Source organism: Leptopilina boulardi, unplaced genomic scaffold (genome assembly GCF_019393585.1).
Source record: "Leptopilina boulardi isolate dan_hultmark-lab unplaced genomic scaffold, ZJU_Lbou_2.1 LbouV2_408, whole genome shotgun sequence".
Lineage (NCBI taxonomy): Eukaryota > Metazoa > Arthropoda > Insecta > Hymenoptera > Figitidae > Leptopilina > Leptopilina boulardi.
In genome coordinates this window covers 1,277,609-1,304,543 of record NW_026137983.1, presented here as the reverse complement: position 1 = coordinate 1,304,543, position 26,935 = coordinate 1,277,609, and the positions used below count along the sequence as shown (strand labels likewise).

The 26,935-nt window shown below is 29.2% G+C and overlaps 1 protein-coding gene across 11 annotated transcripts in view; it reads left to right on the top strand.

Annotated features, from left to right (window-relative positions):
• LOC127289355 (RNA-binding protein Musashi homolog Rbp6) overlaps nt 1-26,935 on the top strand; it is a 999,297-nt gene that overhangs the window by 840,085 nt on the left and 132,277 nt on the right. The gene's annotated exons all lie outside the window — the stretch shown is intronic.

The window sequence follows — 26,935 nt, the reverse complement described above, 5'->3', positions numbered from 1 at the left end:
TTAGAATTCTCCCTACCTCTTTTATGACATTTTACCAAGTCCGTCTACGCACATGTACGAACCTATAAACTTCTAACAAAGAGGTTTCCCTATGAAATTCAAGCTGGCTTCCCTCAAATCTTGTAATTAAATCTCATGCGAAGAGATACGTTGCACTCGAGACAAAATTTACTTCATTTTATTACAATGTCATGCAGAAAAAATGTATTCTCATTTTTAAGTACACACTTTATCAAAACAATTTTTCTATAAAATAAATTACTTTTTCGTCTTTCAATTTGACAGTTTTTAATGAAATTCGTCCAATTTTGTTGTTTGATGAAAAAAAGAAAGAACAGTTACGATAATATTTTGAAGAATTGAAAATTAATTTCCGAGAAGTAATAAAGACAAGTTTTGCTTTTGTAGATTCTACCTCTAAATGTCTTATTAAATAGCAGTAATAGTCGCTTTTATTTTCAAGTGAGACATAAAATGAAAGCATGCTAAGCAGACTACTTTTATTTACTCTTTGTGTAATAACAAACTTTTTCATCTCAGTGAATAGAGAAAAAAAAAAGAGAGAAACTGTTATAAGTCAGTGTATATTAAAGTCATCTTCATTTGCGCAGTTGTATGAATATTATGTTTGATTCATTTTCCTTTTACAAACTCGTTTGCGAAACTAAAACTTTCTTTAATAAATATGGGGCATTCCACGTGAGATTTTATTAAAAACAATTTTTTTGAATTGAACATTTTTTTCAAAATTTTTTTTTTTTCAAAAAAAATATCTATTTTTTGATTTTTTGATTTGATAAAAATTGTGGAAGTTATGATATTTTTAAATTTAAGGTCATCAAAAGGCATGCACTCTAAATCTGAATCAGTGAAATATTCACTGATTTGAAATCAGTGAAAATTTCACTGATTCAGATTTAAAGTGTGTACTTTTCAAATTACACTGTAAAAAGAAGATACTAAAACAGTACCGATTTTAGATATCAAAATAGAACCAAATAACAATTTAGTACCTAAAGTTGGTATTAAATTAATATTACCTTTCGTTTTACAGTGTAGTTTTTCTCTGTCCTACTAACAGATAAAAAATAATATATATATGAAATTTGTTCGATTTTTCTTTAATATTTTAAATATGTTAAAAAAAATTGAAATTAAATTTAAAAGGTGACTTTTCAAAACTGCTCTCTAAATCTGAATTAGTAAAAATGTTTACTAATTTAAATTAAGGACTCACTTTTTGCTTTAGAATTAGTTAAATTTTACTAATTGTCAGTAAAAGTTACTAATAATTAGTAAAATTTTACTAATCCAGAAGCAAAAAGTGCGTCACTAATTCAAATTAGTAAACATTTTTACTAATTCAGATTTAGAGAGTGGAGTGATTGGATTTTAATTTTTTTTTTTAATCCATTCTCTGATAAATAAGGAATTTTTTCCCTGGTAAGCGAAAGTGGTGTTTTTTGAAGTTATAATAATATTTGCAATTTTTAAGGTATAGATGCAAAAATTTACGTAATGTATTTCTGAAAATAATACAAAAACAAATTAATGATTAATTAATTAATGATAATTAATAATCGCAGAGAATGGATTTAAAAGCAAAATTCAAAAATCGATTACTTCGGTTTTAAGAAAAGTCACTATTTAGAATTAATTTCAATTTTTTAGATGCTTACTTACGGTAATTTTTATTTCATTTTCTTAAATACACAGGCACACAAAAAAAAAAAAAAGTCAGGTCCCAAAAAGCACAACCCCATATTCCTATGTTTTTGGGGTCGCTGAAACCGAATATGACCATGAAAAATTTTTTTGCCGACCCATTTTCCCGCAACCACCCCCTTGCACCTACTCACGGGGGTTGGAGTTTCAAATTAAAAAAAAAGTCAAGTTCGGTGTCTAATCCTACGTTTTTTGGGGCGCTGAAACCGAAAAACGCCACCAAAAACAAATTCTTTACCCCCTTAACCCCCTACAACCCTCTGGGAGGGGGTTAAAATTTTAAATTTCACAAAAAGTCAAGTTCGGTGTCTAATCCTACGTTTTTTGGGGCGCTGAAATCAAAAAACGCCACCAAAAACAAATTCTTTACCCCCTTAACCCCCTACAACCCTCTGGGAGGGGGTTAAAATTTTAAATTTCACAAAAAGTCAAGTTCGGTGTCTAATCCTACGTTTCTTGGGGCGCTGAAATCAAAAAACACCACCAAAAACAAATTCTTTACCCCCTTAACGCGCTAGAACCCCTGGGAGGGGGTTGGAATTTCATTTTTCACGAAAAGTCGAGTACGGTGTCTAATCCTATGTTTTTTGGGTCGCTGAAACCGAAAAACATCACCAAAAATAAAGTTTTCTAGAAAGTTACCTATGATTACACAAATACGCACCTACAAAGTCTTAAGGAAATTTATTTTTCTACACTTAGCGCCGTGAAAAATAATATTCCAACCCCCTCCCAGGGGTTCTAGCGGGTTAAGGGGGTAAAGAATTTGTTTTTGGTGGTGTTTTTTGATTTCAGCGCCCCAAGAAACGTAGGATTAGACACCGAACTTGACTTTTTGTGAAATTTAAAATTTTAACCCCCTCCCAGAGGGTTGTAGGGGGTTAAGGGGGTAAAGAATTTGTTTTTGGTGGCGTTTTTCGGTTTCAGCGCCCCAAAAAACGTAGGATTAGACACCGAACTTGACTTTTTTTTTAATTTGAAACTCCAACCCCCGTGAGTAGGTGCAAGGGGGTGGTTGCGGGAAAATGGGTCGGCAAAAAAATTTTTCATGGTCATATTCGGTTTCAGCGACCCCAAAAACATAGGAATATGGGGTTGTGCTTTTTGGGACCTGACTTTTTTTTTTTTTTGTGTGCCTGTGATATTGATGAAAAATCGAACAAATTTCATATATTATTCACTGAAAAAAAAAAATTCATTTTAGTCAAATAATCATAGCTATTATCAAAAATAAATATTTATTTGAATCAATTAAATTGTATATTTGTTTCAAATACATAAATTATTGCTTCAAATGCAGTTTATTTAATTCAAATAAAAATTATTTGCTTTAAGAATATATTTATTTGATAATAGTCAAGTAACCAATTATTTAAATTAAATATGATTTTTTTTTCAGTGTATCATGTCCTAAATGCACGCGTTTAAAAAAAAACAAATAGGCGATTTTTACCCAGTGTGTACTTTAAGGGTTAAGCTTTTGAATTCTATTTTACAATTCTATAATAATAATAATAATAATAAATATCTTATTCAATCCCGATCAATTGTACGCTATTTCTCCTATACTGAGATTATTTCACAAATACATTTTATTCATCTACTATTCTTCAATTTTTGCAGATTTCATAGATTTTTAATTTCAAGATTATTTGTTGTGTGTGAGGAAGTGATTTTAGAATTTGATATACAGGTATATATAATGATTGATATTCTCATTATATATTTTAGATAAATCTATAAAGAGTCGAGGCGTATGACAGAAAAAAAAGTATATATATATATATATATATGTATGTATGATGAAAGAAAAAGAACGAAAGAGAGATGGAAAAGAGCCAAAGGAGACAATAAGTGAAGAGAAAGCAGTGCTGTCGTGTTAGAAAGGGATATAGTTCCGAATAGCACATACCTCCGATTTAAATAAAACTTAGTATCCCTACGTAATTTGGTGCGCTGATTACGAAAATCATAGTGAAAATTGGCGGAAATTTAATTATCATGGTAAAAACCATAAAAAACACCATAAAATCATGGTTTTTTTCGATTATCTCGTAAAAAACAAAAAACTTCGAAAAAAGTTTTAGACGAAAGTTGTAGATCTCTAAAAAACACACATTTCATGTTTTATGCATTTTTTACCAAAAGTCATTATTTTTCGAGAAAAACGCAAAATAGTAAACACGGCCTTCGGCCGCGTAAGGTACTGCTCGCTTTTCTTTTTAAAAAAACCTTGGCGAGAGGGGGTGGATATGGCCGAAAGTATTTTGCGGAATTCGTTGGATCCTGAGTAATGGTGAATATGATAATTTCTGCAAATTACTTTCGGACACATCCACCCCCTCTCGCCAAGATTTCTTAACCCTTTCGTGCCTCCGGTACATATATGTACCACTTACAAAATTTGATGTAACTCTTACAAATTTAACCCAATCAGTAATTACAATGGATAGTTTTATTGACAATCGTTATTACTATATGTTAAAAAATAGAAAACAGTATAATACAGTTATAATTATTTTAAACAATAGGTACAACATTGATAAAAAATTAACAAAAGTTATATATCAATAATATTAAGTCATTCATTTAGGCTTCATCCGTTTTTAACAACACATTGACTTTTAATATTTTCGAGGTCGCTGATTACGAAACTGGAGTCAGATTTTCAAAATGCAAAATGGCGGATCCAATATGGCGGTCAAATATCCAAAATTTTATCTGTTCTCTTCAAATTTGTCACTCGGGGGTTTTTGGGGTCGCTGATTACGAATCTGAAGTCAGATTTTCAAAATTCAAAATGGCGGATCCAATATGGAGGAATAAATTTCAAAATTTCACCGATTGTCCTTAAAACTCATCACTCGGGGGTTATTAAAATTATTATTTTATTAAACTAATTATATTGAAATTATTAATTTTATTTTAATCACCATCTTAAAATTATATTTAATTAATTTCTTTTATATTAATTAAACAAATTTTTGTATTTTGTTATATGTAAAGCTTACATCGATTTTGAAAATTTGCGCGACTCACATGATAATGAAATTCATCCACCTTGTTAAAATAGGGTTCTTGGCGAAGGTTCACTGTAAAAAAAACCTAACGCGCCTTATTCGGAACCTCTTAGGTGGTATGGAAGACCGTCACCGCTGCAAACAATTGATTTGAAAGTGAGAAAAATTTAAGAATTTCTGAAAATTTTTTGAACAAACTCGATCCGTCATTTTGAATTTTGAAAATCTGACTGCAGATTCGTAATCAGCGACCCCAAAAACCCCCGAGTGATAAGTTTTAAGTGAAACCGGTGAAATTTTGAAAATTAGTCCGCCATATAAGATCGGCCATTTTGAATTTTGAAAATCTGACTTCAGATTCGTAATCAGCGACCCCAAAAACCCCCGAGTGATAAGTTTGAAGGGAAACCGGTGAAATTTTGAAAATTAGTCCGCCATATTGGATCCGCCATTTTGATTTTTGAAAATCTGGCTTCAGATTCGTAATCAGCGACCCCAAAAACCTCCGAGTGATAAGTTTTAAGGGGAACAGATAAAATTTTGAAAATTTGTCCGCCATATTGGATCCGCCATTTTGAATTTTGAAAATCTGGCTTCAGATTCGTAATCAGCGACCCCAAAAACCTCCGAGTGATAAGTTTTAAGGGGAACAGATAAAATTTTGAAAATTTGTCCGCCATATTGGATTCGCCATTTTGAATTTTGAAAATCTGACTTCAGATTCGTAATCAGCGACCCCAAAAACCCCCGAGTGATGAGTTTTAAGGGGAACAGATAAAGTTTTGAAAATTTGTCCGCCATATTGGATCCGCCATTTTGAATTTTCAAAATCTGACTTCAAATTCGAAATCAGCGACCCCAAAAACCCCCGAGTGACGAGTTTCAACAAAATCTATAAGCTAGGTTGCCCGGAGGTACGAAAGGGTTAAAAAGAGAAGCGAGCAGTACCTTACGCGGCCGAAGGCCGTGTTTACTATTTTGCGTTTTTCTCGAAAAATAATGACTTTTGGTAAAAAATGCATAAAACATGAAATGTGTGTTTTTTAGAGATCTACAACTTTCGTCTGAAACTTTTTTCGAAGTTTTTTGTTTTTTACGAGATAATCGAAAAAAACCATGATTTTATGGTGTTTTTTATGGTTTTTACCATGATAATTAAATTTCCGCCAATTTTCACTATGATTTTCGTAATCAGCGCACCAAATTACGTAGGGATACCAAGTTTTATCGAAATCAGAGGTATGTGCTATTCGGAACTGCACCCTTCTATTATTTTACATTATAGACAACTCTCGATTGAAGTAAATTCAAATTTTTTTTATATATAAAAAATTGAAAGTAAGTCATTTTTTTAAAATTATTTTTTAATTAAAAAAATTTTTTTTTAAATCGTCAGCTAATCAGATTGTGCATTGGATATTGTTTCTGCTTCTACTTTTGTTGATGGCGCGCGCGGTTACCGAGTCGACGAACGATACTCGTAAAACGATATCGCCAAAGCATTAAAGGCTACCGCCCACACACACACACACAGTGGAAATAGTCGCACAGTGCACAATGCGCAATCATCGAGATGCACTTAAATTGACAAGGGTACACGTATTTTGCCGACGCGCGATAAAATTGCTAAAGCTGATAGGGCTTAATTCAGCATCGTAACTGATAATTCTGGTTAACGATCGTTTGTGAACGATGACGTCTATTGAAATTGTACGCGAGGGAAAAAAAAAGATGACGTCTATTAGTGTTGTAGCAATTAAAAAGATATACACAAACGACATTTTTTGTCAAAATTGTGTTTTTGGTATCATATTGGATTTATAAAAAAAAAAACTGCAGCTGAGAAAAAAAAAACTAACAAATTAAATTATTTATTGCAAAACCAGGGGTGAAATTATGTAATTTCATTTTGCCTTTCACATCGACATTGACTTTAATAACTTTCACTTTCACTATTATTTTGAGTTTGATTTTCACTTTCTTTTTTACTGAAATTCAATTAAAAATTGTATTTCAGTATAAAAGTGCAAATAAAAGTGAAAATGAAAATCAAAGTCAAAAGTTAAAGTGAAAGTCAATGTCGATGTGGAAGTCAAACTGAAATTACATAACTACACCCCAGATTGTTTAAAAATGAGAAAAGTAAAAAAAAAGTTAGTTTTTTTATAAACTTTATTTTTAAAAACAAAATATTTATTATAAACTTAAATATAAGAAAATGGTAGCACATATTTTAGGTTATGTATACAGTATTATGTGAGAGAAATGGAAATTACATTTTTCAGGTATAGTAGGTAAAGTAGAAAACTAATGCTAAATTGAAAATTTAATTAATTTGTTTACATAAAATTAGTCCAGAATAAATATTATACTTTTCTTTTTTGCTTTATATAATTCCTGATTATAAACTTTATAATTTCCAATCCGATTATTGTCCTTCATCACTTGAATATAAAATTTCTTCTATTATAGATTTAACATTTATTGAGAGAGCAAGGAATAAATCCTTCAATTTGAATATACGATATAAAAAGGAAGTTTAATTAATCTTGGTTTTTTAATGAGTCAAGGAGAAGAGTAACAATTCGTTTCAATATTTGCTGAGAATTTAATCTATTTGGTAGCATATAAAAATAATCTTTTTCAAAGCTTGATGCGCAGAATTCCTCATTAAGTATTAGTCAAAAGAAAGTAGTGACAAGGCAATTTTTTACATTTCAAAGCGTAGTTGTCGAGAGACAGAGAGAGAGAGAGAGAGAGAGAGAGAGAGAGAGAGCGAAGGACAGAATTCATCAGTATATACGAACTAATTACACGAACCAACACAAATTAACCCATTGCCCTTTTGGGTTTCGTCTCTCTTTTCAGTAATCTCAACGTTTACTCATGGTAGTTGGTTGTAGGCTATAAAGCGAATTAGCTGTTCAGTTAGGTCACCTGCGGTTATGCAGATCGTATTAGAGCTTTTACAATCAATTCCTAATCTTTAACAACATTTACCAATGACCACACGCAGTTTCTCTACTCAAATTATTTGATGCTGCCTATTTCTATATATATATATATATATATACAAAGCCAGGAGAATTTCACGTTTACACAATAAGTTATGTTACAACTTGAGTTTTTAAATTGAATTTATTTCCCACTTTTTATATTTATTGAGAAAAATATGCTATTGAATTAACAGCACTTTTTGATATAAAAGTATAAAAAATATTTTTTCAAATACATAATTATGCTATAGTTTTGTGAGACGTTACAATTTATATTTGCTTTCAAAAGTGAACTATTTATAAATTTTTATTTTCATGTTAAGATCATATAATTTCACATGTAAATATTATTTTCCGTTGATATTTTCTCACAAAATAATTTTTTAGTTTAACCTTTAAATTTTGTGGAGAACTAAAAAATAGTATAAAATAGTATAATTGCATATTTCGGGAAATGATATAATCTATAAAATTAAAAGGAATAAAATTTGTTATTCCATGATTTACATCTATTTTAGTATAAATAAATTGAAATTGATTTTAATTTTTTTGAATAAATCAACTAAATCTATTTTTAATAATATTTTTATGCGCAAAACATATAATTCATTAAATTTGAAAATTTATTTTAAATAAATTTTCAAATAAAATTAAAATAAATAAAAATCGTAATAAAATAAATTTTTAAATAGCATAACCTCAAAATTATTTAAATTTTCTTAAAAATTACTTTGAAAATTTCTTTTGCGATTTTTCAGTTTTAAAATAACACTAATTTCAACAAATTACTTTTCATTGGTTATAATTTGTAACCTAGGATTGAAAGGATTTAAAAATGCGCATTTAATATTATTCTTTACACAATTTTAATAATATCTGTCATTTTAAGGTTACGTTGTTTTCGTCTAAAATTCAATATGGCTATTCCAGTGATATTGCCAATATCGCTCGTTCATTTTTGACGAAATTTTTAGTTGTTATAGCAAAAAAATTCTTCGATTCAGTTGTACTTTTTTTCCGTGCGGTCTTTGACCGCGTAAAGTTCTTTTTTTTACGTATTTTAAAAACACCTTGGCTTGGGGTAGTGGATATGGTCGAAAGTATTCTGCGGACAAAGTCGGTGGGATCCACAGTAGCAGTTTACGCAATTTGATGACGCGGTTGTTTAGTTACAAGTCTTAATTTTTCCTCTAGTTATGATGTGCACTGTTTTTTCCGTCATTTTTCATGGTTTTTTTTTTGGATTTTTCTCGGAACATAAAATGTATGTTTTTTTGAGACCTACAATTATTATTTGAAACATTTTTCGAAACTTCGTCGTTTTTTACGAGATAATCGCAAAAAATCATGATTTTATGGTGTTTTTTATCGTTTTTACCATGATAATCACATTTGCGCCAATGTTCACTAACATTTTTGTAATCAGGGTACAAAAATACATTAGTATACCTAGTTTCATTAAGATCAGAGGTGAGACGCTTTCGGAACTTCACCCGAAAAATTTTTTACCTATATACATACAAGAAAAAATTATCAAATAACACAATTGGTTTATTTCTTGAAAAGGTACATTTTCAGTTGTAGAAAAAACAAAATCAATTCTATTTTTTCCATAATGCCACTTGTTATATTAAAATTAAATTGCATTAATAACACTTCATGAATATGTTTCTAGACGAGTTGTCGGGTAATACGTTTCCGGAAATTCGAAAAGCGATTATGAAAATATTTTTTTCTCTCTCCCTGATTCTCTTTAGTTTCTTTAGAACTCATTTATTTGTCGTGGCATTGAAAGCACAGACACGTGCGATATATACAATTAATTCTCTAATTTGTCGTGCGCACGTCGAATTTTATTGAAGGATAATAGGTTTACATCAAGTCGGATGCGCTGCGAGTTTCATTCTGTGGCTATATATATGTACATGTATATAGGCACAACAGTATTCACTTGAAAAGCCCACAAAGCCGCAGTCATGCATAATACGCTTTCGATTACATGCCAGTGGCCGATATATTTTGATTTAATCGGCTCAAAATTGATGAATTATATATGTCCAATTACTTTCCAAATTGGAGTTCGGTTTTCTTCTAATTAATTTGCATGTATGTGTAGTGTGACTCATGATTGCGTGTTTTTTTTTTTATATCTTCAGCTGAATTTATTTAATCTTGATATCGAAAAAGTAACATTTTTTAATAATTCAATTACGAAGGCCACGCTGAGAAAATCATCTCTGAACAATACACAAAAAACAATTTTTTAGGTTAAGAATCATGTCAACATCTTATTGACAAATATAAAATAATGAAACATCTGAATTGTGACAATTTGCAGGGAATGGTAACTTTTTTTTTATACAAGGCGGGGAACTAGAATAGAGAAAAGCAGGGTGAAGCAGGTGTCAACAAAATTAAAGATATGTCATATTTCGGACGTTCTACTTGATTTTCTAGTGGAAATTTATATACGCCCATTGTAAACTGACCTTTAAGTTAGTTATTATTATTTGTTTTAAAACAAGTCCACTTCTGGGACGAAAAACTGAAGCTTAATAATAAATAATAATAGTTACTATTATTATTTATATAATATATCAATTTAATATTTTTTAAAAATATTTATTAAATTTTATTTAAGCATAAAATGTATATTTTATTATAGTAGCAATTCCTGATAATATAAATTTAATATATTTATATGTGGATTAATAAATTAATATAATAAATAGGGAATTTTTTTTTTTGGTTATACAAAATATTATAGTTTCATTAATGTAGATTTTTTTTTATCGATATAAAATTTTTTATTGATATTGTTATCGCTTTTAAAACTGTTTAACAACGTTATGAGTAAAAATTCAACTGATTAAACGTGGCTTTCATTCTCTCAATTAGTTTCCATTCAATGATTTAAAAGTTTTATATTGTTTGTTCTGAAAAATGAACGATTCTATGTTGAAAATCGTTTATTTCAGTTTGCGATATCTCTGTGCTATTTTCTTAATGTTCAAATGAACAAAATCATAAATTCATAAAAATTAGAATTGTTCACTAACTTTAAAAAAAAAAAAATAATTATTAATTATTATTCAACAACTCAAATTAATTTTTTTCAAAAATTGTACAAAACTGAATCTTTCGAATTTAGGTGAAATCAATTTAAAATATATTTTTAGTTCTGTTAAAAATTACTTTTTAGTTTGAGGTTATGTTAATAGGTTGAACCTCCTTAAAGAAGTAGTAAAAATTTTGTTTGTTTATTTGAATGTTCAAAAATTGCGAACCATTATAAATAAAATTCTATGCTTTCAAAATATATTGTTAAATATATAAGAAAGTGTTATACATATTTTATCATTTTTAAAAGAAAAAAGAAAAACAATTATCATTTTTCCAATGAGAAAAGTGAAATTCTGTGTAATAATAAGTACTTTTTGAAAATTTCCATTTAGTATTTAATCACCATTCGCTCTTTTTTTTTTGTATCTTATCTTTTGGATATAATACTAATATTAAAAGTTCCCGACGATTAATCTTGAATAGCGTTGATGCTGTTCTTTTGAGATATGGCTTTCTTCAGTTCGGTAAATAGGATAAATACGCCGTTATTCGTCCCCACGGCGAATTCAATTAATGCTAACAATTCGTCTTTGTGCAAAAACGAAGGTAAATGGTGAAGCAGGTACTTACAATAACCTGGTTTCTTGAGTACTATGTCGAGAAGTGGGCTGGAGGGTTGCACAAAGATAGAAATGTTGAAAGGGGAGTGAAGGTGAGACTTGAGTTAAGTGAAGAGAGACCGAGAGGGATGGAATATAAGGTGGAAGAAGAGAAAAAAAAAAAAAAAAAAAAAAAAAAGAAGAACAAGAAGAAGAAGAAAAAGGATAAGAAGAAAAAAAAAGGAAGGATAAAAAAAAGATAAAGAAGAAAAGAGTAAAAGAAGAGAGGTGAAAGAAAATAGAGGAAGAGGAGAATGAAGGAGGGAAGACTTTCGAAAAGGGGTGGGAATCTGGGATGGATGAGAGGCGAGAAAAAAAGGAATACAAAACGAAATGATGAGGGGTGTCTCCGGAACCGGGTAAAATAATAGAATAATAATATTCCGCGCGATTCCATCTAGCATTAGCGATTCTTTGAGCAAGTAATGAAGGAATTTAAATATTTCTCTCGCGCTAGGTCTTCACTCTCCTCTTTTCCCCGTCTTTCTCATCCTCGTCGGCGAGTTTCCAAGTCAATTACCGGATTCAACCACCGCGTCCTTGGCCACGTTCTTTATTAAAACAATTCGCCCAGACCTCTCACTCCCTCCGGTTCGTACAGTATACTGCGCACAACTGCACAGCAAGCTTGCCAACATATATATATATATATATATATATATATATATATATATATATATATAGTTATCTCACTTCGATCGAATTTTCTTCCTCAATATGGACGTCGCGCTTGTGCGCTCTCTTAATTAAAATATTATAATCAAGCGTCAGATTAGAGAATCACGCCTCTCCTTTTCCAGTGTAATCTTCTTTCAAATATATATATATATATATATATATATATAAATCATGTTACATTTGCAATTTTGAGCAATGTGCTCACGTTGCAAGTAAAGAAAACTAGAATTTTTTTCTCATTTAAGCTGCTTTTACGATTATTATTATTATTTTTTTTTTTTTGGTTCATAAAGTGTTTCCTTTTAGTTACATTGTTCCTCTGAAATATAAATTTTGTTTTTAAATATTCAAGTGTGTACTTTTCGCTTTTATATGTTTTTTTTTATATCAATAACTATATAAAGGGGTGTATTGAAAATAAATTTTTCCCTTTATTAATTTCTTGTATTCATTTAGGAATGTATTATGTACTAAATGATTAAATTATTTTTTTTTTTGTAATGTAAGTGACGTAATTATTTTATATTTAAAGTTTTACCATTCTCTATGAACTTATAATCTTCCCTAATCTGTACCTCAATTTAACCTATATAGTTAATTAATATTAAGTTAGGAAAAAGGTAGAAAAATTTAAATATAAATATTTAAACAATTTATTTATTAAAGACAGATTTGAATTTTAATATTTTAAAATTATTTTTGAATTTTTTATAAATTTAATCTTATATGTATATATTATAGAAAGGTTATGCAAGTATTAAAATTTTATCTAAATTTTGAGGTTATGTTCGTTTCTTGGTTAGGTAAATTTGAAGTTATGTTTGTCGGACATAGCATTAAACTCAAAGGTCCCTTAACCTATGTCATTGAATTTTTAGGTTATGTTTGATCTATGACCTAGACTTTTGAGGTTATGTTTGAACTAAGGCCTTGACTTTTGAGGTTATGTATAATCCTAGAAACCTATGAACTTGAATTTTGAGGTTATATTTTATCTTTGACCTTGAATCGTGGAGACCTAGGACCTTGAATTTTGAGGTTATGTTCGTTTTAATACTAATATAGATAGATATGTGGGTCATTCTATGTCAATTGTAACTAACCTAAGACCAATATTGTATTTATCATGTCAAAAAAAATAGGTCTTAGATTAGTTGTACTCTTCACGCGAAATGACCAATTATTCTAAGTGCAATGTTTGATTGAAAAATATTTTAAACAATTATTATATAATGAGGATGGTAATTTTGTTTTTGAATTTTAATATTGTAGTTAAGATGGTAAATAGGTGTCTCCTATTAAGTATTTCATTAACCTAATCATATTTGATAAGGTAGAAATTTAATTGACCAACAGTCAAATTTTTATGTAACTCGTACAAATATTTTTCGTACATGGTTTCTAAAGTGGAATGAGTGGAATCGGGTCTCTGTAGCTCAATTGGTAGAGCATCTTACCGGCAATAAGAAGGTTCTGAGATCATACCCCAGCAGCGAGAAAAGACCCACTTTTTTCAGAATTCATGTATGAAAAATATTTGTACGAGTTTCGTACATAAAAATTTGACTGTTGGTCAATTAAATTTCTACCTTATCAGATATGATTAGGTTAATGAAATACTTAATAGGAGACACCTATTTACCATCTTAACTACAATTATTATATATTATATAGTTGTTCAATTATTATAAACATTTAATTTTTATTAATTATTTTAAGTTTCTAAAATTATTTATATTTATTTATTTAAAATACAAATAATGCATTTCTTATAATTATAAAAAATAAAAAATATTTTTTTAATAAATGATTTATTTGACTATGTTCTTTTTTCCTTATTACAATATAGAATATAGTCCTTGGAAGGGAGATTATATAGATGATAAATTGTATTTAAGTGAAAAATCAATGAGACAAAGAAAAATATATACGTTCGTCGCAAGAATTGATGGACATGCGATAGATATCATATGATATATATTTACGAAGTTGTGGGCGCATGCTATCACATTACGATTAATATTTCAATAGGAAATGATCGAGCTTGTTGGAGCTGTGGAGTCTCCGCATATTCGTCGACCCAGTGGCTTCTAATGCGAAACCGCATCAATACATTAATTGCTTCATCGAACATGAAACCTATATCGGTTTACGTGATAATTCTGATTCCCGCTTGATATTCAAACGTCGTCTCTTTTGAGATGCTCAACTAAACGACCACTAATCGATATTAATATAATTATTATATTCAAGATTACCTTTAATTAATTCTCCCCTCAGGACTGAACATTTTTTTTTTTTTTTTTTCTTAAATATCGTCGAGAATTTAATAACAGTTTTTTTCGAATGCTGAAATAAGTATTACAACTTTTGGCATTAATTAGAATTTTGGTGAAAATGGAACATTTGTTATTTAACGAAGCTGATTATAATTTATCTTTTTTTCTGGCATTCCCGGTGAATTCTGACGCGAAGACTTTGCGAAATTGAGAAAGGATTCGTTAACCATGTCTATGTGAAGGACGCTGAAGAGGAAACCACGCGAAGAGACCTTCCGTCGAGTCAGCACTCAAACGAAATAACGTTCCTCTACCGTAGAGAGTGAGAGAGAGAGAGAGAGAGACGTGGAAGGAAATTTCTCTAGCACAATTAATGCTATCACTTAATTCTCTTCTTGTTACCTATTACTCTGTCTACCGCCTATTTGTAACAGAAATTGTCTTTTCGTTTCCCTCAGTCTATTACCACACATTTTTCTTTTCTCTTCAAGATGTGAGTTGAAACATTTTTTCATTCTCTAAACAATCTTTGATTATATTTTTGTAAATTTTAAAAATAGTTTCTTTTCCTCATCATAGATGAATATTTCATTAATAAATTGTCAATTTCTTTTAATTTAAATTAGTAAAATAGGGAGTTTTCATGAAAAAAAAAAAAAAGAAAAAAAAATTAATGTTCTTTATTAATGAAATTGAAAATATAAGTATTTTAAAATATATTAGCGTTGAAAGTTGTTTTTTTTTTAATTAAGCATTAAAAATTAATTTGAAGTTAAAAAGTATTTGAAAATATCAATGCCATAAAGAAACGATTTTTATTGGTTATCATTTTGTGATAATAAGTGAGCCAAAATTATGAAAATAAATCTTAAAAGTTTTTTATTTCAATTTCTTAATTTTAAGGTTATGATCACAATTTTATTTTATTTTCCTTGGATTTGTGATGTTTCTTTGCATGTTCAGAAAATAAAATTTTTTACAATAAAAATACTTTTTCATTAAAGTGATCTTGACAACAGTAAAAATTTGCGAGTTTATTGATGACACATCCTGATGTTTTACAAATTAGAAACCACTATCTTTTAAAATATTCGGATATTTCCGGACCGTCTTTGGTACTTTAAAAAAATTATGTAAAATATTTTTATTTAATTTAGCACTTTATTTTTCAGTAAAAAATTATTATTATTTATTATCAAGGATGAAAATATTCAGAACTATGTATATAATATTTTGGGATTGAAAATTTAAGATAAAAATTATACTCCGGTACGGAAATCAAATGAATTTCGAACTTTTGAGGAAAGTGTTAATGCAGAGCAAACTCCAGCATGACATCCGTTTTGCTCGCGTGCTGATACCGTCGCGACATCCGCCAAAAGTTAGTTTAGCTCGAAACACGCCCTATCTGAAGCAGCTATAGCTGATTTAATTACCGCACACAGACACATACACACTTATATATATATATATATATATATATATGTATATATTCTTCTCCACAGTTTTGATTATCACTCCTCTTGATTTTTTACATATATAACTATAAAAATAAAACCACTAATTAATATTTTTAATTAAATTCACTCACAATTGTTTTATTTCAAAATGTGGATTTTTTTCCATTCAAAAATGAATTTTATTAAAGATAAAAAATACAGCTAATATATACCTTGGAAAATATATGGAAATAATCATCAAAATCAAATCGATACGCATAATAACCCATATATATATATATATACAATGACCCATTTATGAACATTCTATAAAGACAAAATTACTTTAACTATAATTAATGCCACGTATCACGTTCATGCAAAATGAGTACAATTAAATGAATTTTGTCATTATATTGAAAACGATAAATTGGCACTAGTGCAGAGGAGAACATGATGCATTTTGTATAATGTAGGTATGAAATTCAGAAATTGACATTGCTCATTATTGATTTATATATTTAGTGCGTTCACGGTATTAATTTCGAAATGGGAAGGTGAAAATACAATCAGATTCGTCTGTTATATTACGTATACAATCTGACTTTATTTTCACTGAGTGAGAAAGAGGGAGTGAGAGAGAGAGAGAGAGAGAGAAGGGGGGAACCCCCACTGCATCAGATATAACCTTTTCTGTATGCAATGTTTTCATTCATGCTCACGGGTGTGTGAATGAAATATAAACCATTGAAACACATCGCATTTCAGTATTTTCATTTTTTTATTTTTAAATCAACACTGTTGATTTTTTTTTTTTTTTTTTTTTTTTTTTTTTTGTTGAAAAAAGAAGTACATTTTTTAATCTTATGTACAAAGATTTTATTTTCATCATTATCATCTATTGTTATAATTTTTAATTCAGAACAATTGAACATCCCGTAGGATGAGTCACCTTATTTTATCCTAAATCTCTGCAGATTTATAGTTGGCGTAAAACTATCTTTAACGGGCCCAATAATATCAAATTATTTTTAAGAAGGTTTTGGGTCCACATAATATTTGAAAAAGTATTTCTCAAGGCATTATTTGGACCGAATATCTTTAAAAAAAAAAAATAATTTCCCTTTTTTGATCCTGTGAAAAACAATTTTTGACGCTGAGCGTCGACGCCAACTTCATGGAGGTAGAAAATTGAATTTCCAAAAATTAAAATTACCAAAAGATCGAACTTTCAAATTTTTAAATTATTGAATGATCGAATTTGTAAAAGTACAAATTACCAAAGGATTGAATTTTCTAAATTTCAAATTATCATAATATTGAAACTTTTTTATTCATGTGAATTTACTTTCTATGTTTTATGCAGCCATAGTGGATTCTATTTGCGCGCGGAATTCAAAATTAATATAGAATTTTTTAATTTATAGAATAGAATTCACTATGGTTAAATAAAATATATGAAAAGTAAACTCACATGAGTAAAAAGTTTCGATCTTTTGATAATTTGATCGCAAATAAAAATTTTAAATTTTTGTAAATTTGCGATCTTTTGTTAATTTGACATTTGAAAATTTGATCAAATAGTAATTACTGCAATGACTGAAAATGTTTGACAAATTTTGTGCACTCAAAAGGCGTAAAGCAATTCAATAAACGAGTGATTGAAAAAGTAAAAAAAAAAGTAGGTCGTTTTCGAATTTAAGAATATAAAGTGTGATTCTCTCAGTTTCCGAAATGGGACCCTAAAGAAAGTCGTAACGGTGGTAATACGCTCGTAAAAATGGTGGGCGCACTCAATCTTCGGGTAAATGTGCGTTTTGGTCGTTGCTATCTTTCTGGACGATTTGGCAGAATCACATTCACCGCAAGCTCATTCGCCATTGGATATAGAGATGGGGGGGGGGAAATGGAAGGAGGGGTACAGAATTGAACGATAGGTCTGCTTGAAGCTTCCAGCAAACCATTCTTCGTTATATATGTATATATATACGATGTATATTGCAGATATCGCACGTGTATAGAAAAGGACAAACTCAACTCTCACCCGCTCACTTATGTCAAAGGCCATTGCTTGGCTGGATGCTGTCTCAGCTGTTTACAAGGTTTTCACCCTACGCTCAACACGTACATACGGAATACTTTGTCGCCTGTCATCGTGACGCCACCAAAAGGATGACAGAACGTGCTTCAACGACCCTTTTCTGACTATGCGATTTCACACGTATATGTATATATATATATATCGTCTCCGGACGTCGAAAGTCGTCGTATTCGTGTCTTTTCAACAATCTCAAAAGGGATGAGAAGAGGGGGAGACTTTGTCACTGTCATCGCAAAATTCCTCCCTTCACATGTGAATTAACCCTTTCAACTCATCTGCGAAAGATCAAATGCATGAGATTGTATGAATTCATAAAGTACTCGTGTTTTATAATTTTTTAAATCTGTGAAATAAAACATTATCAAATATATTAATATTATTATTTTTCTACTTTTGACACGAAAATTAACTAATTCTAGTTTTTACTGATGGCAGCTAATAACAAAATTTATTACTATACACCTATGGGTGGATTTTACCATACTTCACAGTAGTTTATTCTGTTTCTGCTATTCCGGAAATTTCATAAAATGAAAAAAAAAATTCTAAATCAATTGTAATTTTTGCGTTAAATTTGTAAAATTCAAATGGGAATTGTATTACGAAGGAAAATGCTACGACTGCACAATTAACTGTGCGGCTTGGTCGATGCAATATATAGTAAAAGTAGTAGTAGTAGTAGTAGTAGTAGTGAAATGGATGAAGAGAGTGCAAATACGAAAGTTTCTTTAACGAAAGGGGGCAAGAGAAAGAGAAATGTAACTCCTGAGCTGAAACGAACTCTTGGATTATAATGCAGATGGCACTGGGAGTTTTGGTTTGACTTTACGCTTATGCAAACTTTTAAGGAGTCCTTTATACACTTTCCCACATAAGCAAAACTACTACACCTTATTATTTCCGCACCACTAACTTCCTCTTTATTACTTTCCGTAATTTGCATCACATACAATTTACATTAATTTCATAAAAACGATCGTTTTGTTAATTTTTGATTTTCTTATCTTTAAATTATACATTATTAATTTCTTAATTTATAGAATTTTTTTCTCTTTCTTTATATATGATATACACGAAATTGCATTAATATTGTTCTTCTGATTTGACGACTTTTTGAAAAGTCGTGACACTTCTATGTAATAATTTTATTAGTTTATGGCGTATAGTGTAAAGGTCAATACACAATAAATTCGCGAACGAGATGCATGAGATAGAAAAGGATACGAATATATATATATATACATCTGTCCTTTTCTAACTCATGTTTCACGTTGGCGAAGCTATTCTACTTAGGCCCCATATGTCACGAACTAATAAAATTATTATAGAAGTGTCACCGCTTTACAAAATGTTTTTAAACCAAAAGGATCGCATTTATGCAACTGGGTGTATATAAAATTTTAAACTTCTGCACTAAAAGACAAAAAAATAAAACTAAAAAAAAATATCTTCTCAATATAAAATACAAAAAATCATTTGAAAATTATGAAGAAAAATTAATAGATTTATAAATTTATTTTTAGAAAAGTATTAGCTATGTGTATTTTCGAAAATATTTATTTATATGAAATTCTATAATTATAATAATAATAATAATCAATTTTTCGAGAAAATATTTGAAATTTAAAAATCACTAACGACTTGATCGCCTGTAAAAGGCACGTTTAGTTTGAATTCCCTTTTATCCAAGTCAATCTCGTTTTTCAACTTAATGCCAGTCTAAAGGCACGTGCCAGATTACACATCGAATGAGGGTAATTCCATAAAACTTACAATATCGAATATAATCTACCTTCTGTAATTACATTCGTTCACTAAGAAATAAAATGTGCTACATGAAATGAATCGAAATAAATGGAGTTTTATACACTAAAAAGCTCGTGTTTGATTGTATATCTTTCAAATTTTTAAGTTCGTCTTTTTCCAATCACTTGAAGCATTTTTTAAATTAATTAATGTCAATTTCTCATTACGCAGTCATATATTTCAAAAATAATTTCGAATCTTAAAAAACTAATGAATGTATAATCAAACAAAAACTAAACATAACCTAAAATTTTGTTGCCTTTAATGTCCCTTTTCTCGATTACAATCCTGTAAAATTTTTAAAATAAATTGAAATAATCCGTATAAGATCTCGTAAAATTGATTACAGAATTAGGAAAAGAAACGAATGTAAAATCCTTGTATATTTTTTTTTTGTATAGTAAAAAAATGATGATATATTTTTCATTTTTTGAGGTCAACATCGGAATATAAAAGAATAAACGGATGAGCGCATTCGAACGTGCAAATATACCCTCTCGACAGTAACGGAAATAGGAAGAGATAGTCAACGTCGTAAAACAACGTACCATCATCCTGGACTTGTCTGCATCGGTTATCTGTCGTAGTTTGCACGTTAGATATCCTCAACGCGAGCGCCAGGCGCAAAGAGGATCGTTAGCGTATCGCTAACTCGTTCAATATATATATATATATATATATATATATGGTCATGACTGCTGCTTTGCTGTGTTCCACCATCACCTTTTCCGTGAAGTTCACTGGGACAGATGACTGCATACAAATGACAAGGTGTGCGCACCCTCGTTAGTAAAACCGGATTTCCTCTCTTTCGTAATAAAAAATTCTCCATCGTGCTAGAATTTTCCCACCCACAATTCTCTCTTTCTCTCTTTCATTCTCTCAAGATACAGAATGTAAATGACTTTGGTTATATACTCGTACTTCAACGACTTAAAAATCAATAGAAGAGAAGCTTGCGAAAAGTTTTAAACGATTATTTCTTTTCCAACTGATCTTATTATTAACAGTTATGAGGCAAGTTGATAACTGAATCTTCAATATTATGGTTTAAAATTGTTTCCTTTCAACAATATTAAAAACACTTAAAATATATAATTATATTTTGGTTAATGCATTTGTAGTGTGCTATATATATATATATGTATAATGATTATAGAAATGAAATTTGTCCATTTCTGATTATGGTGAAAGGTAAATAATATATAATTAAATTATTCTGGTTTAATGTTAATTGGAATTTCATTTATTTCAATTAAATTTGCTAATAATTATGCCAATAATAATTAATATTTGACATTTTTATGAAAAATGAAATTTTTTATATTAATGAATTGATTAGAAAATGGGAGGTAACTCCGTCGATAGAAATATTACATAAATATCAATTAATTTTGAATATATATATTAGATTATTCTAATTAATGTACAATGGAGAGATTTTCGTAAAATCTCTCTAACTCCACTTTCTTCATCAGAGCAGCACAATATTCATCTCTATTTTTAATTAATTTAATAAATTAAATAAAAATTGATTTAAAAATTCAGGTCGAAAGTATAAGTATATATCCGAGTTTTGAATTGTGTGATATGAATATAAATTTTATTTTAAAAATTACCTTTTCACTCAATATTAATTAAATTGCAGGAAATATTACGTATAAATTATATTTTTTTATATATAATTTTTATTTCTTTTAAAGAATTTTTTATTGAAATTAATAAATGACAATTTAATTAAACAATTTTATTATTCAATGTAAATTTGATCTTTATTTTATTGTCTCAAAACTAAGAGAAATAATAAAATATATTATATTTACTTGTTTATTCAATGTGATTCCCCACGATATTTTGTGGGGTATTTTAATACAAAAATTGATTAAAATAAAATTTATAACACTTTAATTCATATAAGATAAAAATAAGCCATTTAAAAATTAAAATTTCAAAAAATAAACTTAGAAACATTTATTTTTACCAAATTCATCAAAAAAATTTGATTATTATTTTAAATCTTTTATTGTATTAATTTAAAGGGAGGCAACATCTCTAATTTTTGTTTAGAAAATACTAGAAAAAATAGTATTGAATCAAGAAAATCTATGTACTTGTTTGTATTTGATTCAATATTTTCATGTATACTAAGAAAACTGACGTGCAAATGAAAATAAGCGTATCTACTCTTTTAAGTCCCCTACCTGACACCAAGATAGGAATAATGTGTAATATAACGAATTTGAAAATAAAATAAATAAATTAGGCAAATTAAAAATTGAAAGTAGAATTATTTACCATAACGAACGAGATTATATAAGATAATAAAATAGACATTATTCGAATCAACAATATCAATTACAAACAAAAAAAATCACAATAAGAAATATAATTTCAACAAATCAATTATAGATATTTTATTAAAATATTGATGAGAATTTAAAATGATGCATCATTTATATAACATTAGTGATTATTCAGATTACTTTATACATATATATATAAATTCATTCACGTCAACCACATTCACACACATACAAATATCATCAAAGAATTCATACATACATAGATTAGTAAACTGGTATTTTAAAGGAAATATAACAATGTTCAATAAATAATAAAAAAAAATAAGAATACTCATTCCTCGTTCTATTAAAGATCGGGTATGGAGAGATGAACTTAAATTCCGGAATATCTAGAATTTCCTTATTAGTTCCAAAATCCTTAAGACCATTCGATATTTTAGTCGTAGTTTTATGGGTTTTATAAGTAGCAACAGCTCCAAATCATCCCCTTGTACTCTGCCAACGCTTAGAATCCACAATCCCGCCCATTATCAATTAAACGCCACACTTTAATTTCAATACAAAAAAAAAATACTTTGAGTCATCGACGTCGGACATCAAAATATGGCGCGGGATTTTCTTTATACACAAGATAACGAGCAAATGAGGCAGAGGACAAGGGAACTACTTATTTTATATTTTCCGCAAATCTCTCCCCCCAAACGCCAGTCCACGATTCACCGAAATTCATATCGTTTTCGTCGAAATTTTACGATGATAATATGTATAAGAAAATATCTACCGTCAGGCGCTAAATCGTTCTCATATCGAGGATTTCCTCACAAATGTTTAGGTGACTTAGGAGAAAAGCAGATATACGCTATTATTTCGATTTGGACGGCAAAAAAAATATTTACTGAAGTAAATTTTTTTGAATTAAGAATAATTAATGGTCTAATAATCAGTGGTTCCATTGATACGGTGAAAATTTTTACTAATTACTTTAGACATTTAATTTTTTGTCATTAAAATTCCGTTAATTAAATTTTTGGTTGAAAAGACTCAATGCTGGTGCTAATAATAGAGGTTTCTGAAATTCGAACATTTTGGATAGGAGTTTAGTAGTTGAATATGAATTTCAGAGGATTCAATTGAAGTCAAGTGAAATGGTTATTCGTTTGCACGGTCATCTGATTTGTACATGTTACTGTACTATTCGGCACCTAAAACCCAACTAGGTTTCCTTGGCGACTGGTACTATGCTAATCCGTTACAACGTCCAGGCATCTATTGAAACCGCAGGCTGCATGCTGTAGTATTGCTTCTGGGCTGTCTAACCGCTGCACGTATGCACAATGATCTATGTAGCTGGACCACTTCCGTGTTGGTACGTTGTGCACGGCCCTTACGATCAGGATGGGACGTTAATTGCTACTACCAATCAGCAGGGGCAAGCCAGCTAACCGAGCAAAGCGACATCTCGCATTAACCCTTTACTGGTCAAATTTAATCCCGCATGTACATATATGCAAATTTTACCCCAACGTCTATTAATCCTCATGACAACTTTATTCACTTCTGTTACTTTTTAAATAACGATTTAAAATTGATATTTCTTACAAAATTTCTTTTTGTATATATATACGCGAGCAGTAGTGAAATATATTTTGAAATGAAAGTTAGCTTAAAACCCATAAATATTAAACGCGTAATATAACCTCTAAGTAGGAAAATTTCATCTTGGTCCATGGAGACTAAATGGAAGCAGAATTTGCGGGATGAGATATTCAGGGGGTTTACGCATTCAGGCTATCGTTTTCAACAAACTTCGGTTGGAAGCTTCTGGTTTCCCGTATTTCAGTGAAAATGTTATTCGACCCACAGCTCACCCCTTAATGGAAACCCAAAGTTGTCACACTTATCCCGTTATCCTGTCAGAGCCGTTCTCAGCAACTTTGCCCAATGACTTTCTCGCTAGTTCGCTGTGGATTAAATTAGCTCGGTTGAGTAATTGGCGATTAATAACACATCCCCCACTCTATCGCGCATATAATATGTCTAGACAGCTATCGATATTGTAATTAAAGTGGAAAATCCTTAGACACTAAAGAACGCATCCATCATTTACGGTTTACTATAATGAAAAAGGAAATACTTCAATTATCTACATATATATACCCTTTAACTTATTTCCCACTAATCTAAGTTTAATCAAAATTAATAACAAATCGCGATTTTTCGACAATATTTTTATCCGTATTTGAGTTTCTATATGAAAGAATATAAGAGAGTAGAAGAGAGAAAATTGAATAGTTCACTGGAACATATCGTTTATTTGACGTCAATTGAGGAAATTGATCCAGTTGATTTACTCTCATTATGCGAATTAATGCTAGATCGATCATACTAATTCGTCCTCATTTCAATCTCCTGACACGTCATTGTCGACTTATTTTAATCCGAGAAACATCGTTTTCATCAGAACGGGATTCACATTTATCCCCCAACTATTCAAAACCGAGGTACAATTATTCAAATATAATTATCAAGTTACCGTAATAAAATCAAGCAGATTAATTCGGAAAATAAATTAAAGCCTCTGTTCGTTGGAAATTACGAAAATCAGCAATTTTGTATTTTAGATATAAATATATACATATATATATTGTCAGTTCAATTGCTCAAATTTAATTTAAATTAGTAAATATATGGAAACAAGTATCGGTGCCTTAATTACATATATCACGAAAGTTTTTTAGTATTATAAAAAAATGAAAAATTTATAAATATATCTATCGGCGTTAAATTAAATAATCTTCAAAAATTGTAATTTACAATTAATTCATTGCATTTGTATCACGAATTTAAATATAATTTAAAATTCACTTCATTTTCAGAAAACACAGTTTACTTTGGTATAAATATTTAAATGTTTGATGGACTACTCTCATTCTCTGAATATATAAAATTATTTTGAGAATATAATAAATAATATTTATTATATTGAAAAATTAACTTCATTATTAAGTATAGGTAAAGAATAAATAATTTCATGAATTTTGAAAATGTCATTCTAAAAATGAAAACTCTTGATTGAAAATTGTTTTTTATTATAGTCTTTAAGGAAGAGTTAAAAAAAAATTGCCTCAGTAAACCGATTTGGTAAAATGCTGTTTAGTTAGAATAGAATATTATATATAGACAAGTGAATTAATTAGGTATTGTAAATTGAATTATTAATCCGATTGCGAAACTTTATTCGATAATCCCAATTATCAAATGCTCTTTCTTTATATATCGAAAAAAAACAACCAGAAAGTTTATTTTCAATTCTTGTCAACTATGTAAATATAAATTCTAAATCTGTTTTTGCCACTCAACTGGTAGTAGTAGTTAATCTGTGTCACTCTCATGTTTTATCGAAAATCTTATTTTTCAGCTTTCGAAGTACCTCGTGACCTAAATAAAGCGCCACACCTGTTTTACGATAATGTATTAAATCTGTGTACTCGTAAAATCTGATAATCGATTTCTCGATCGAGTGAGAGATGAATTCGTTTGGAAATTTCCTTCGCTGAGAGAAATTTCGCCGACGTGAACCCATGGTAACTGAAAATATATGGGATAATACATTTATGTATTACTAGAAGGGAATTAACCCATATAACGATGGTTATAGTATATATATATATATATATATACAACACAAATGCGCGTTTTGCAACCGAATATTCGTTATGACACGGGGACGTAACATGTGCTCTTAATCTCTCCCTATATCAATGATAATAGCTTTGCTATATAAAATTTTTGAAAATATATTTTAGGTTGTTTATAAAGGGAAGTCGCGCAACTAAACCGCAAATTTACCCTTGTTTAAAAAACATTGTTGACAAAAAAAAATAAAAAAATAATAAATTAACCGATTATCAATGTTGTAGAAATTTTATTTAGACAAAAATTAATGTAACTTTCGTGGAATATTACGTTTGTAGAAAAGTAATTTAAAAGAATCTTAATTATGTAGAAAAAAAATTTGACAGAATATTACTTTTGCAGAATAGGTACTTACAAAAAACATTTGTAAATGTTTCAGTAGATGTTAATTGTTAATAAGCTCAGAATTTCACCCATGGAAATTTAAAAAAAAAGGAATGATGTTTTTGTTTCAATTTTTTTGAGTTTTCATATATTTCTTAATATTAATAAGCTCAGAATTTCACCCAAGAAAATTTAAATAAAATAATGCAGTAGTTGCTATTTTTATTTTTTCAGTCAGCAGTAGTTATTACAAATTGTTAATAAGCTCAGAATTTCACCCAAGAAAAGTTAAATAAAATAATGGAGTAATTGCTATTTTTATTTTAATTTTTTTTTTTTAGATATTTAGTAGTCGATGTTTGATTCAAAGTGCGAAAAAAAGAGTTAACAGGTTGAAGGGTGTGGTAATGTGTTGTTGTCATCAACCCTCGTATCATCGAAGTTCATTTGTCTTCATTTTCTGCCGAACCTGAAACTCACATTGAACAAATAAGGAAGTTACACGCAAAGAGAAATAAGATTTTTAAACCAAAAAAAAAATATCTAGAAAAACACAAGTACTCTCTAAATCTGAATTAGTAAATTAGTAAAAGTAACTAATGTAAAAGTAAAAAACTGTTAGTAAAAGTTACTAATAATTAGTAAAATTTTACCAATTCAGAAGCAAAAAGTGAGTCACTAATTCAAATTAGTAAACATTTTTACTAATTCAGATTTAGAGAGTATATGTTAATCGATGAGTTATTTTTTAATCAAATCCTAATTGAATGACTTCGTAAATATGTTGACTTGAAATTCTCCGTGACCCTTTCTTCACAATTGACTATTCAATTATCGAAATCAGTT